Source organism: Lampetra planeri, unplaced genomic scaffold (genome assembly GCF_965212315.1).
Source record: "Lampetra planeri unplaced genomic scaffold, kcLamPlan1.2.h2 scaffold_434, whole genome shotgun sequence".
Taxonomy (NCBI): Eukaryota; Metazoa; Chordata; class Hyperoartia; order Petromyzontiformes; family Petromyzontidae; genus Lampetra; species Lampetra planeri.
The window spans coordinates 32,501-47,500 of NW_027615257.1; positions in this window are offsets into that span (position 1 = coordinate 32,501).

The following is a 15,000-nucleotide window of genomic DNA, read 5'->3' on the forward strand; positions in this document are numbered from 1 at the left end:
TTCTCCCGTTTGATGGGGTCTATGTGTACAAATTTTGACTTTTTTGAGTGCACGTGCCAATCTGCTGGAAAAGCCTGTGGAAGTTTCACGGCGTTCGTACGATATTTGGCGACGCAAAAATGAGCGATTTCCCAGCTCGATGGAATTCGGCGCGACAGAAACGATGCCCCGTAACGCACATGAGAGCAATCCGGGCCAATTTCTCCCGTTTGATGGGGTCTATGTGTAAAAATTTTGACTTTTTTGAGTGCAGGTGCAAATCTGCTGGAAAAGCCTGTGGAAGTTTCACGGCGTTCGTACGATATTTGGCGACGCAAAAATGAGCGATTTCCAAGCTCGATGGAATTCGGAGCGAGAGAAACGATGCCCCGTAACGCACATGAGAGCAATCCGGGCCAATTTCTCCCGTTTGATGGGGTCTATGTGTAAAAATTTTGACTTTTTGGAGTGCAGGTGCAAATCTGCTGAAAAAGCCTGTGGAAGTTTCACGGCGTTCGTACGATATTTGGCGACGCAAAAATGAGCGATTTCCCAGCTCGAGAGAATTCGGCGCGAGAGAAACGATGCCCCGTAACGCACATGAGAGCAATCCGGGCCAATTTCTCCCGTTTGATGGGGTCTATGTGTAAAAATTTTGACTTTTTTGAGTGCACGTGCAAATCTGCTGGAAAAGCCTGTGGAAGTTTCACGGCGTTCGTACGATATTTGGCGACGCAAAAATGAGCGATTTCCCAGCTCGATGGAATTCGGCGCGAGAGAAACGATGCCCCGTAACGCACATGAGAGCAATCCCGGCCAATTTCTCCCGTTTGATGGGGTCTATGTGTAAAAATTTTGACTTTTTTGAGTGCACGTGCAAATCTGCTGGAAAAGCCTGTGGAAGTTTCACGGCGTTCGTACGATATTTGGCGACGCAAAAATGAGCGATTTCCCAGCTCGATGGAATTCGGCGCGACAGAAACGATGCCCCGTAACGCACATGAGAGCAATCCGGGCCAATTTCTCCCGTTTGATGGGGTCTATGTGTAAAAATTTTGACTTTTTTGAGTGCACGTGCAAATCTGCTGAAAAAGCCTGTGGAAGTTTCACGGCGTTCGTACGATATTTGGCGACGCAAAAATGAGCGATTTCCCAGCTCGAGAGAATTCGGCGCGAGAGAAACGATGCCCCGTAACGCACATGAGAGCAATCCGGGCCAATTTCTCCCGTTTGATGGGGTCTATGTGTACAAATTTTGACTTTTTTGAGTGCACGTGCAAATCTGCTGAAAAAGCCTGTGGAAGTTTCACGGCGTTCGTACGATATTTGGCGACGCAAAAATGAGCGATTTCCCAGCTCGATGGAATTCGGCGCGACAGAAACGATGCCCCGTAACGCACATGAGAGCAATCCGGGCCAATTTCTCCCGTTTGATGGGGTCTATGTGTAAAAATTTTGACTTTTTTGAGTGCACGTGCAAATCTGCTGAAAAAGCCTGTGGAAGTTTCACGGCGTTCGTACGATATTTGGCGACGCAAAAATGAGCGATTTCCCAGCTCGAGAGAATTCGGCGCGAGAGAAACGATGCCCCGTAACGCACATGAGAGCAATCCGGGCCAATTTCTCCCGTTTGATGGGGTCTATGTGTAAAAATTTTGACTTTTTTGAGTGCAGGTGCAAATCTGCTGGAAAAGCCTGTGGAAGTTTCACGGCGTTCGTACGATATTTGGCGACGCAAAAATGAGCGATTTCCCAGCTCGATGGAATTCGGAGCGAGAGAAACGATGCCCCGTAACGCACATGAGAGCAATCCCGGCCAATTTCTCCCGTTTGATGGGGTCTATGTGTACAAATTTTGACTTTTTTGAGTGCACGTGCCAATCTGCTGAAAAAGCCTGTGGAAGTTTCACGGCGTTCGTACGATATTTGGCGACGCAAAAATGAGCGATTTCCCAGCTCGATGGAATTCGGCGCGAGAGAAACGATGCCCCGTAACGCACATGAGAGCAATCCCGGCCAATTTCTCCCGTTTGATGGGGTCTATGTGTAAAAATTTTGACTTTTTTGAGTGCACGTGCAAATCTGCTGAAAAAGCCTGTGGAAGTTTCACGGCGTTCGTACGATATTTGGCGACGCAAAAATGAGCGATTTCCCAGCTCGATGGAATTCGGAGCGAGAGAAACGATGCCCCGTAACGCACATGAGAGCAATCCCGGCCAATTTCTCCCGTTTGATGGGGTCTATGTGTAAAAATTTTGACTTTTTTGAGTGCACGTGCAAATCTGCTGAAAAAGCCTGTGGAAGTTTCACGGCGTTCGTACGATATTTGGCGACGCAAAAATGAGCGATTTCCCAGCTCGAGAGAATTCGGCGCGAGAGAAACGATGCCCCGTAACGCACATGAGAGCAATCCGGGCCAATTTCTCCCGTTTGATGGGGTCTATGTGTAAAAATTTTGACTTTTTTGAGTGCACGTGCAAATCTGCTGGAAAAGCCTGTGGAAGTTTCACGGCGTTCGTACGATATTTGGCGACGCAAAAATGAGCGATTTCCCAGCTCGATGGAATTCGGCGCGACAGAAACGATGCCCCGTAACGCACATGAGAGCAATCCGGGCCAATTTCTCCCGTTTGATGGGGTCTATGTGTAAAAATTTTGACTTTTTTGAGTGCAGGTGCAAATCTGCTGAAAAAGCCTGTGGAAGTTTCACGGCGTTCGTACGATATTTGGCGACGCAAAAATGAGCGATTTCCCAGCTCGAGAGAATTCGGCGCGAGAGAAACGATGCCCCGTAACGCACATGAGAGCAATCCGGGCCAATTTCTCCCGTTTGATGGGGTCTATGTGTACAAATTTTGACTTTTTTGAGTGCACGTGCAAATCTGCTGAAAAAGCCTGTGGAAGTTTCACGGCGTTCGTACGATATTTGGCGACGCAAAAATGAGCGATTTCCCAGCTCGATGGAATTCGGCGCGAGAGAAACGATGCCCCGTAACGCACATGAGAGCAATCCGGGCCAATTTCTCCCGTTTGATGGGGTCTATGTGTAAAAATTTTGACTTTTTTGAGTGCAGGTGCAAATCTGCTGAAAAAGCCTGTGGAAGTTTCACGGCGTTCGTACGATATTTGGCGACGCAAAAATGAGCGATTTCCCAGCTCGAGAGAATTCGGCGCGAGAGAAACGATGCCCCGTAACGCACATGAGAGCAATCCGGGCCAATTTCTCCCGTTTGATGGGGTCTATGTGTAAAAATTTTGACTTTTTTGAGTGCAGGTGCAAATCTGCTGGAAAAGCCTGTGGAAGTTTCACGGCGTTCGTACGATATTTGGCGACGCAAAAATGAGCGATTTCCCAGCTCGATGGAATTCGGAGCGAGAGAAACGATGCCCCGTAACGCACATGAGAGCAATCCCGGCCAATTTCTCCCGTTTGATGGGGTCTATGTGTACAAATTTTGACTTTTTTGAGTGCACGTGCCAATCTGCTGGAAAAGCCTGTGGAAGTTTCACGGCGTTCGTACGATATTTGGCGACGCAAAAATGAGCGATTTCCCAGCTCGATGGAATTCGGCGCGAGAGAAACGATGCCCCGTAACGCACATGAGAGCAATCCCGGCCAATTTCTCCCGTTTGATGGGGTCTATGTGTAAAAATTTTGACTTTTTTGAGTGCACGTGCAAATCTGCTGAAAAAGCCTGTGGAAGTTTCACGGCGTTCGTACGATATTTGGCGACGCAAAAATGAGCGATTTCCCAGCTCGATGGAATTCGGAGCGAGAGAAACGATGCCCCGTAACGCACATGAGAGCAATCCCGGCCAATTTCTCCCGTTTGATGGGGTCTATGTGTAAAAATTTTGACTTTTTTGAGTGCACGTGCAAATCTGCTGGAAAAGCCTGTGGAAGTTTCACGGCGTTCGTACGATATTTGGCGACGCAAAAATGAGCGATTTCCCAGCTCGAGAGAATTCGGCGCGAGAGAAACGATGCCCCGTAACGCACATGAGAGCAATCCGGGCCAATTTCTCCCGTTTGATGGGGTCTATGTGTAAAAATTTTGACTTTTTTGAGTGCACGTGCAAATCTGCTGGAAAAGCCTGTGGAAGTTTCACGGCGTTCGTACGATATTTGGCGACGCAAAAATGAGCGATTTCCCAGCTCGATGGAATTCGGCGCGAGAGAAACGATGCCCCGTAACGCACATGAGAGCAATCCCGGCCAATTTCTCCCGTTTGATGGGGTCTATGTGTACAAATTTTGACTTTTTTGAGTGCACGTGCAAATCTGCTGAAAAAGCCTGTGGAAGTTTCACGGCGTTCGTACGATATTTGGCGACGCAAAAATGAGCGATTTCCCAGCTCGATGGAATTCGGAGCGAGAGAAACGATGCCCCGTAACGCACATGAGAGCAATCCCGGCCAATTTCTCCCGTTTGATGGGGTCTATGTGTACAAATTTTGACTTTTTTGAGTGCAGGTGCAAATCTGCTGAAAAAGCCTGTGGAAGTTTCACGGCGTTCGTACGATATTTGGCGACGCAAAAATGAGCGATTTCCCAGCTCGAGAGAATTCGGCGCGAGAGAAACGATGCCCCGTAACGCACATGAGAGCAATCCGGGCCAATTTCTCCCGTTTGATGGGGTCTATGTGTAAAAATTTTGACTTTTTTGAGTGCAGGTGCAAATCTGCTGGAAAAGCCTGTGGAAGTTTCACGGCGTTCGTACGATATTTGGCGACGCAAAAATGAGCGATTTCCAAGCTCGATGGAATTCGGAGCGAGAGAAACGATGCCCCGTAACGCACATGAGAGCAATCCGGGCCAATTTCTCCCGTTTGATGGGGTCTATGTGTAAAAATTTTGACTTTTTTGAGTGCAGGTGCAAATCTGCTGGAAAAGCCTGTGGAAGTTTCACGGCGTTCGTACGATATTTGGCGACGCAAAAATGAGCGATTTCCCAGCTCGATGGAATTCGGCGCGAGAGAAACGATGCCCCGTAACGCACATGAGAGCAATCCCGGCCAATTTCTCCCGTTTGATGGGGTCTATGTGTAAAAATTTTGACTTTTTTGAGTGCACGTGCAAATCTGCTGAAAAAGCCTGTGGAAGTTTCACGGCGTTCGTACGATATTTGGCGACGCAAAAATGAGCGATTTCCCAGCTCGATGGAATTCGGAGCGAGAGAAACGATGCCCCGTAACGCACATGAGAGCAATCCCGGCCAATTTCTCTCCCGTTTGATGGGGTCTATGTGTACAAATTTTGACTTTTTTGAGTGCACGTGCAAATCTGCTGAAAAAGCCTGTGGAAGTTTCACGGCGTTCGTACGATATTTGGCGACGCAAAAATGAGCGATTTCCCAGCTCGAGAGAATTCGGCGCGAGAGAAACGATGCCCCGTAACGCACATGAGAGCAATCCGGGCCAATTTCTCCCGTTTGATGGGGTCTATGTGTACAAATTTTGACTTTTTTGAGTGCACGTGCAAATCTGCTGAAAAAGCCTGTGGAAGTTTCACGGCGTTCGTACGATATTTGGCGACGCAAAAATGAGCGATTTCCCAGCTCGATGGAATTCGGCGCGAGAGAAACGATGCCCCGTAACGCACATGAGAGCAATCCGGGCCAATTTCTCCCGTTTGATGGGGTCTATGTGTAAAAATTTTGACTTTTTTGAGTGCAGGTGCAAATCTGCTGAAAAAGCCTGTGGAAGTTTCACGGCGTTCGTACGATATTTGGCGACGCAAAAATGAGCGATTTCCCAGCTCGATGGAATTCGGAGCGAGAGAAACGATGCCCCGTAACGCACATGAGAGCAATCCCGGCCAATTTCTCCCGTTTGATGGGGTCTATGTGTACAAATTTTGACTTTTTTGAGTGCACGTGCCAATCTGCTGGAAAAGCCTGTGGAAGTTTCACGGCGTTCGTACGATATTTGGCGACGCAAAAATGAGCGATTTCCCAGCTCGATGGAATTCGGCGCGACAGAAACGATGCCCCGTAACGCACATGAGAGCAATCCGGGCCAATTTCTCCCGTTTGATGGGGTCTATGTGTAAAAATTTTGACTTTTTTGAGTGCAGGTGCAAATCTGCTGGAAAAGCCTGTGGAAGTTTCACGGCGTTCGTACGATATTTGGCGACGCAAAAATGAGCGATTTCCAAGCTCGATGGAATTCGGAGCGAGAGAAACGATGCCCCGTAACGCACATGAGAGCAATCCGGGCCAATTTCTCCCGTTTGATGGGGTCTATGTGTACAAATTTTGACTTTTTTGAGTGCAGGTGCAAATCTGCTGAAAAAGCCTGTGGAAGTTTCACGGCGTTCGTACGATATTTGGCGACGCAAAAATGAGCGATTTCCCAGCTCGAGAGAATTCGGCGCGAGAGAAACGATGCCCCGTAACGCACATGAGAGCAATCCGGGCCAATTTCTCCCGTTTGATGGGGTCTATGTGTAAAAATTTTGACTTTTTTGAGTGCAGGTGCAAATCTGCTGGAAAAGCCTGTGGAAGTTTCACGGCGTTCGTACGATATTTGGCGACGCAAAAATGAGCGATTTCCAAGCTCGATGGAATTCGGAGCGAGAGAAACGATGCCCCGTAACGCACATGAGAGCAATCCGGGCCAATTTCTCCCGTTTGATGGGGTCTATGTGTAAAAATTTTGACTTTTTTGAGTGCAGGTGCAAATCTGCTGGAAAAGCCTGTGGAAGTTTCACGGCGTTCGTACGATATTTGGCGACGCAAAAATGAGCGATTTCCCAGCTCGATGGAATTCGGCGCGAGAGAAACGATGCCCCGTAACGCACATGAGAGCAATCCCGGCCAATTTCTCCCGTTTGATGGGGTCTATGTGTAAAAATTTTGACTTTTTTGAGTGCACGTGCAAATCTGCTGAAAAAGCCTGTGGAAGTTTCACGGCGTTCGTACGATATTTGGCGACGCAAAAATGAGCGATTTCCCAGCTCGATGGAATTCGGAGCGAGAGAAACGATGCCCCGTAACGCACATGAGAGCAATCCCGGCCAATTTCTCCCGTTTGATGGGGTCTATGTGTACAAATTTTGACTTTTTTGAGTGCACGTGCAAATCTGCTGAAAAAGCCTGTGGAAGTTTCACGGCGTTCGTACGATATTTGGCGACGCAAAAATGAGCGATTTCCCAGCTCGAGAGAATTCGGCGCGAGAGAAACGATGCCCCGTAACGCACATGAGAGCAATCCGGGCCAATTTCTCCCGTTTGATGGGGTCTATGTGTAAAAATTTTGACTTTTTTGAGTGCACGTGCAAATCTGCTGAAAAAGCCTGTGGAAGTTTCACGGCGTTCGTACGATATTTGGCGACGCAAAAATGAGCGATTTCCCAGCTCGATGGAATTCGGCGCGAGAGAAACGATGCCCCGTAACGCACATGAGAGCAATCCGGGCCAATTTCTCCCGTTTGATGGGGTCTATGTGTAAAAATTTTGACTTTTTTGAGTGCAGGTGCAAATCTGCTGAAAAAGCCTGTGGAAGTTTCACGGCGTTCGTACGATATTTGGCGACGCAAAAATGAGCGATTTCCCAGCTCGAGAGAATTCGGCGCGAGAGAAACGATGCCCCGTAACGCACATGAGAGCAATCCGGGCCAATTTCTCCCGTTTGATGGGGTCTATGTGTAAAAATTTTGACTTTTTTGAGTGCAGGTGCAAATCTGCTGGAAAAGCCTGTGGAAGTTTCACGGCGTTCGTACGATATTTGGCGACGCAAAAATGAGCGATTTCCCAGCTCGATGGAATTCGGCGCGAGAGAAACGATGCCCCGTAACGCACATGAGAGCAATCCGGGCCAATTTCTCCCGTTTGATGGGGTCTATGTGTACAAATTTTGACTTTTTTGAGTGCACGTGCAAATCTGCTGAAAAAGCCTGTGGAAGTTTCACGGCGTTCGTACGATATTTGGCGACGCAAAAATGAGCGATTTCCCAGCTCGATGGAATTCGGAGCGAGAGAAACGATGCCCCGTAACGCACATGAGAGCAATCCCGGCCAATTTCTCCCGTTTGATGGGGTCTATGTGTACAAATTTTGACTTTTTTGAGTGCACGTGCCAATCTGCTGGAAAAGCCTGTGGAAGTTTCACGGCGTTCGTACGATATTTGGCGACGCAAAAATGAGCGATTTCCCAGCTCGATGGAATTCGGCGCGACAGAAACGATGCCCCGTAACGCACATGAGAGCAATCCGGGCCAATTTCTCCCGTTTGATGGGGTCTATGTGTAAAAATTTTGACTTTTTTGAGTGCAGGTGCAAATCTGCTGGAAAAGCCTGTGGAAGTTTCACGGCGTTCGTACGATATTTGGCGACGCAAAAATGAGCGATTTCCAAGCTCGATGGAATTCGGAGCGAGAGAAACGATGCCCCGTAACGCACATGAGAGCAATCCGGGCCAATTTCTCCCGTTTGATGGGGTCTATGTGTAAAAATTTTGACTTTTTGGAGTGCAGGTGCAAATCTGCTGAAAAAGCCTGTGGAAGTTTCACGGCGTTCGTACGATATTTGGCGACGCAAAAATGAGCGATTTCCCAGCTCGAGAGAATTCGGCGCGAGAGAAACGATGCCCCGTAACGCACATGAGAGCAATCCGGGCCAATTTCTCCCGTTTGATGGGGTCTATGTGTAAAAATTTTGACTTTTTTGAGTGCACGTGCAAATCTGCTGGAAAAGCCTGTGGAAGTTTCACGGCGTTCGTACGATATTTGGCGACGCAAAAATGAGCAATTTCCCAGCTCGATGGAATTCGGCGCGAGAGAAACGATGCCCCGTAACGCACATGAGAGCAATCCCGGCCAATTTCTCTCCCGTTTGATGGGGTCTATGTGTAAAAATTTTGACTTTTTTGAGTGCACGTGCAAATCTGCTGAAAAAGCCTGTGGAAGTTTCACGGCGTTCGTACGATATTTGGCGACGCAAAAATGAGCGATTTCCCAGCTCGATGGAATTCGGAGCGAGAGAAACGATGCCCCGTAACGCACATGAGAGCAATCCCGGCCAATTTCTCCCGTTTGATGGGGTCTATGTGTACAAATTTTGACTTTTTTGAGTGCACGTGCAAATCTGCTGAAAAAGCCTGTGGAAGTTTCACGGCGTTCGTACGATATTTGGCGACGCAAAAATGAGCGATTTCCCAGCTCGAGAGAATTCGGCGCGAGAGAAACGATGCCCCGTAACGCACATGAGAGCAATCCGGGCCAATTTCTCCCGTTTGATGGGGTCTATGTGTAAAAATTTTGACTTTTTTGAGTGCACGTGCAAATCTGCTGAAAAAGCCTGTGGAAGTTTCACGGCGTTCGTACGATATTTGGCGACGCAAAAATGAGCGATTTCCCAGCTCGATGGAATTCGGCGCGAGAGAAACGATGCCCCGTAACGCACATGAGAGCAATCCGGGCCAATTTCTCCCGTTTGATGGGGTCTATGTGTAAAAATTTTGACTTTTTTGAGTGCAGGTGCAAATCTGCTGAAAAAGCCTGTGGAAGTTTCACGGCGTTCGTACGATATTTGGCGACGCAAAAATGAGCGATTTCCCAGCTCGAGAGAATTCGGCGCGAGAGAAACGATGCCCCGTAACGCACATGAGAGCAATCCGGGCCAATTTCTCCCGTTTGATGGGGTCTATGTGTAAAAATTTTGACTTTTTTGAGTGCAGGTGCAAATCTGCTGGAAAAGCCTGTGGAAGTTTCACGGCGTTCGTACGATATTTGGCGACGCAAAAATGAGCGATTTCCCAGCTCGATGGAATTCGGAGCGAGAGAAACGATGCCCCGTAACGCACATGAGAGCAATCCCGGCCAATTTCTCCCGTTTGATGGGGTCTATGTGTACAAATTTTGACTTTTTTGAGTGCACGTGCCAATCTGCTGGAAAAGCCTGTGGAAGTTTCACGGCGTTCGTACGATATTTGGCGACGCAAAAATGAGCGATTTCCCAGCTCGATGGAATTCGGCGCGAGAGAAACGATGCCCCGTAACGCACATGAGAGCAATCCCGGCCAATTTCTCCCGTTTGATGGGGTCTATGTGTAAAAATTTTGACTTTTTTGAGTGCACGTGCAAATCTGCTGAAAAAGCCTGTGGAAGTTTCACGGCGTTCGTACGATATTTGGCGACGCAAAAATGAGCGATTTCCCAGCTCGATGGAATTCGGAGCGAGAGAAACGATGCCCCGTAACGCACATGAGAGCAATCCCGGCCAATTTCTCCCGTTTGATGGGGTCTATGTGTAAAAATTTTGACTTTTTTGAGTGCACGTGCAAATCTGCTGAAAAAGCCTGTGGAAGTTTCACGGCGTTCGTACGATATTTGGCGACGCAAAAATGAGCGATTTCCCAGCTCGATGGAATTCGGCGCGAGAGAAACGATGCCCCGTAACGCACATGAGAGCAATCCCGGCCAATTTCTCCCGTTTGATGGGGTCTATGTGTACAAATTTTGACTTTTTTGAGTGCACGTGCAAATCTGCTGAAAAAGCCTGTGGAAGTTTCACGGCGTTCGTACGATATTTGGCGACGCAAAAATGAGCGATTTCCCAGCTCGATGGAATTCGGAGCGAGAGAAACGATGCCCCGTAACGCACATGAGAGCAATCCCGGCCAATTTCTCCCGTTTGATGGGGTCTATGTGTAAAAATTTTGACTTTTTTGAGTGCAGGTGCAAATCTGCTGGAAAAGCCTGTGGAAGTTTCACGGCGTTCGTACGATATTTGGCGACGCAAAAATGAGCGATTTCCAAGCTCGATGGAATTCGGAGCGAGAGAAACGATGCCCCGTAACGCACATGAGAGCAATCCGGGCCAATTTCTCCCGTTTGATGGGGTCTATGTGTAAAAATTTTGACTTTTTTGAGTGCAGGTGCAAATCTGCTGAAAAAGCCTGTGGAAGTTTCACGGCGTTCGTACGATATTTGGCGACGCAAAAATGAGCGATTTCCCAGCTCGAGAGAATTCGGCGCGAGAGAAACGATGCCCCGTAACGCACATGAGAGCAATCCGGGCCAATTTCTCCCGTTTGATGGGGTCTATGTGTAAAAATTTTGACTTTTTTGAGTGCACGTGCAAATCTGCTGGAAAAGCCTGTGGAAGTTTCACGGCGTTCGTACGATATTTGGCGACGCAAAAATGAGCGATTTCCCAGCTCGATGGAATTCGGCGCGACAGAAACGATGCCCCGTAACGCACATGAGAGCAATCCGGGCCAATTTCTCCCGTTTGATGGGGTCTATGTGTAAAAATTTTGACTTTTTTGAGTGCAGGTGCAAATCTGCTGGAAAAGCCTGTGGAAGTTTCACGGCGTTCGTACGATATTTGGCGACGCAAAAATGAGCGATTTCCAAGCTCGATGGAATTCGGAGCGAGAGAAACGATGCCCCGTAACGCACATGAGAGCAATCCGGGCCAATTTCTCCCGTTTGATGGGGTCTATGTGTAAAAATTTTGACTTTTTTGAGTGCAGGTGCAAATCTGCTGAAAAAGCCTGTGGAAGTTTCACGGCGTTCGTACGATATTTGGCGACGCAAAAATGAGCGATTTCCCAGCTCGAGAGAATTCGGCGCGAGAGAAACGATGCCCCGTAACGCACATGAGAGCAATCCGGGCCAATTTCTCCCGTTTGATGGGGTCTATGTGTAAAAATTTTGACTTTTTTGAGTGCACGTGCAAATCTGCTGGAAAAGCCTGTGGAAGTTTCACGGCGTTCGTACGATATTTGGCGACGCAAAAATGAGCGATTTCCCAGCTCGATGGAATTCGGCGCGAGAGAAACGATGCCCCGTAACGCACATGAGAGCAATCCCGGCCAATTTCTCCCGTTTGATGGGGTCTATGTGTACAAATTTTGACTTTTTTGAGTGCACGTGCAAATCTGCTGAAAAAGCCTGTGGAAGTTTCACGGCGTTCGTACGATATTTGGCGACGCAAAAATGAGCGATTTCCCAGCTCGATGGAATTCGGAGCGAGAGAAACGATGCCCCGTAACGCACATGAGAGCAATCCCGGCCAATTTCTCCCGTTTGATGGGGTCTATGTGTACAAATTTTGACTTTTTTGAGTGCAGGTGCAAATCTGCTGAAAAAGCCTGTGGAAGTTTCACGGCGTTCGTACGATATTTGGCGACGCAAAAATGAGCGATTTCCCAGCTCGAGAGAATTCGGCGCGAGAGAAACGATGCCCCGTAACGCACATGAGAGCAATCCGGGCCAATTTCTCCCGTTTGATGGGGTCTATGTGTAAAAATTTTGACTTTTTTGAGTGCAGGTGCAAATCTGCTGGAAAAGCCTGTGGAAGTTTCACGGCGTTCGTACGATATTTGGCGACGCAAAAATGAGCGATTTCCAAGCTCGATGGAATTCGGAGCGAGAGAAACGATGCCCCGTAACGCACATGAGAGCAATCCGGGCCAATTTCTCCCGTTTGATGGGGTCTATGTGTAAAAATTTTGACTTTTTTGAGTGCAGGTGCAAATCTGCTGAAAAAGCCTGTGGAAGTTTCACGGCGTTCGTACGATATTTGGCGACGCAAAAATGAGCGATTTCCCAGCTCGAGAGAATTCGGCGCGAGAGAAACGATGCCCCGTAACGCACATGAGAGCAATCCGGGCCAATTTCTCCCGTTTGATGGGGTCTATGTGTAAAAATTTTGACTTTTTTGAGTGCACGTGCAAATCTGCTGGAAAAGCCTGTGGAAGTTTCACGGCGTTCGTACGATATTTGGCGACGCAAAAATGAGCGATTTCCCAGCTCGATGGAATTCGGCGCGAGAGAAACGATGCCCCGTAACGCACATGAGAGCAATCCCGGCCAATTTCTCCCGTTTGATGGGGTCTATGTGTAAAAATTTTGACTTTTTTGAGTGCACGTGCAAATCTGCTGAAAAAGCCTGTGGAAGTTTCACGGCGTTCGTACGATATTTGGCGACGCAAAAATGAGCGATTTCCCAGCTCGAGAGAATTCGGCGCGAGAGAAACGATGCCCCGTAACGCACATGAGAGCAATCCGGGCCAATTTCTCCCGTTTGATGGGGTCTATGTGTACAAATTTTGACTTTTTTGAGTGCACGTGCAAATCTGCTGAAAAAGCCTGTGGAAGTTTCACGGCGTTCGTACGATATTTGGCGACGCAAAAATGAGCGATTTCCCAGCTCGATGGAATTCGGCGCGACAGAAACGATGCCCCGTAACGCACATGAGAGCAATCCGGGCCAATTTCTCTCCGTTTGATGGGGTCTATGTGTAAAAATTTTGACTTTTTTGAGTGCACGTGCAAATCTGCTGAAAAAGCCTGTGGAAGTTTCACGGCGTTCGTACGATATTTGGCGACGCAAAAATGAGCGATTTCCCAGCTCGAGAGAATTCGGCGCGAGAGAAACGATGCCCCGTAACGCACATGAGAGCAATCCGGGCCAATTTCTCCCGTTTGATGGGGTCTATGTGTAAAAATTTTGACTTTTTTGAGTGCAGGTGCAAATCTGCTGAAAAAGCCTGTGGAAGTTTCACGGCGTTCGTACGATATTTGGCGACGCAAAAATGAGCGATTTCCCAGCTCGATGGAATTCGGCGCGAGAGAAACGATGCCCCGTAACGCACATGAGAGCAATCCGGGCCAATTTCTCCCGTTTGATGGGGTCTATGTGTAAAAATTTTGACTTTTTTGAGTGCACGTGCAAATCTGCTGAAAAAGCCTGTGGAAGTTTCACGGCGTTCGTACGATATTTGGCGACGCAAAAATGAGCGATTTCCCAGCTCGAGAGAATTCGGCGCGAGAGAAACGATGCCCCGTAACGCACATGAGAGCAATCCGGGCCAATTTCTCCCGTTTGATGGGGTCTATGTGTAAAAATTTTGACTTTTTTGAGTGCAGGTGCAAATCTGCTGGAAAAGCCTGTGGAAGTTTCATCCGACGAAAAAAGCACGTTCTCGAGAAAGCAGGAGAGCTAAGTCATTCACAAATTAGCTGGATTTGGCTTGTGGTTCGTTTCCCAAGTAACAGAGCGGCATCAACCTTTAAGTGCACGCCAGTACATCCCCGTGGGATACAGGGGGTCTCGGCGGACTTTGCTCGGGGGAAAAACGTCGAGGTGAGCCGCCTGGCCATGCTGTTCATGGGTCTCTCCTTTTTAAGTTTCGCCTGCCAATTTATTTTCTCTAGCGGTTTTATACACTAGCACTCGATGTTTTGGGAAAGGAATACAATTGTTCAAAAAACGTCTTCGCAATTCATGTCGTTAGATTGCTAATGAAAATTCGTAAAAAAACGTACACGCCATACATGTTCTTTGCTTCCCTCTCGATACAAGTGAAGGGGAAAAACAGCCTTAACGGTTGCTAAAAAAATCGCCCTTTACATATACATGGGTCGTCTTCCCCTCTCGACAACGGAGACAAGTAACCCACGCCAGGCACTGTCAGTAACTGCCATAGATCTGCTTTAAAATGCCCATTCGTCTTGCGTCGCTCACGTTCCCGGAGCTTTGGGTAATGTCTGAGGCCTATCCCCGCTAATTTCTACCGTTTGTCGGTAGCTGTCTGTAAAAATATAGCATACACCAAAACGAGAAAATATTTCCATCGCACCTGCACAAGTGTATGGACAATGGCAATCTTCATGCGATGCATAAGTGGTGTGTGTCAGCAGGTTTTGTTTCCCAAGTTTTCCGTGAATGAGCGAGTATCTTGAGCTGTGTGACTCAGCCCGAGGGAGCCTCTTCTCCTCCAGAGTGTGTGGGGAAGGCTGTCCCCTTGGGTTGGTGCTGCACGGGTTCGCTGCGCTGTTTGGTCTTGTGCCAAGGAAGGCTGCCAACTGTGCAAGAATTTTAGGGTTGGTTTCAATTGCCGTTGCCGGTCCATAGAGTAGCGAGCATTGTAAGGCCGCTCTAGAGGTTTGCAGGCATGTGGGGTCGACCCCTGCTCCTTCCCTCCCCACCCCACGTAGGGTGTGTGTGGTGCGCTTACAGCTGCCTCAAAGTGGCTGGCCTTGTGGGAAGCCCTGTGTTTTGTGAGCTT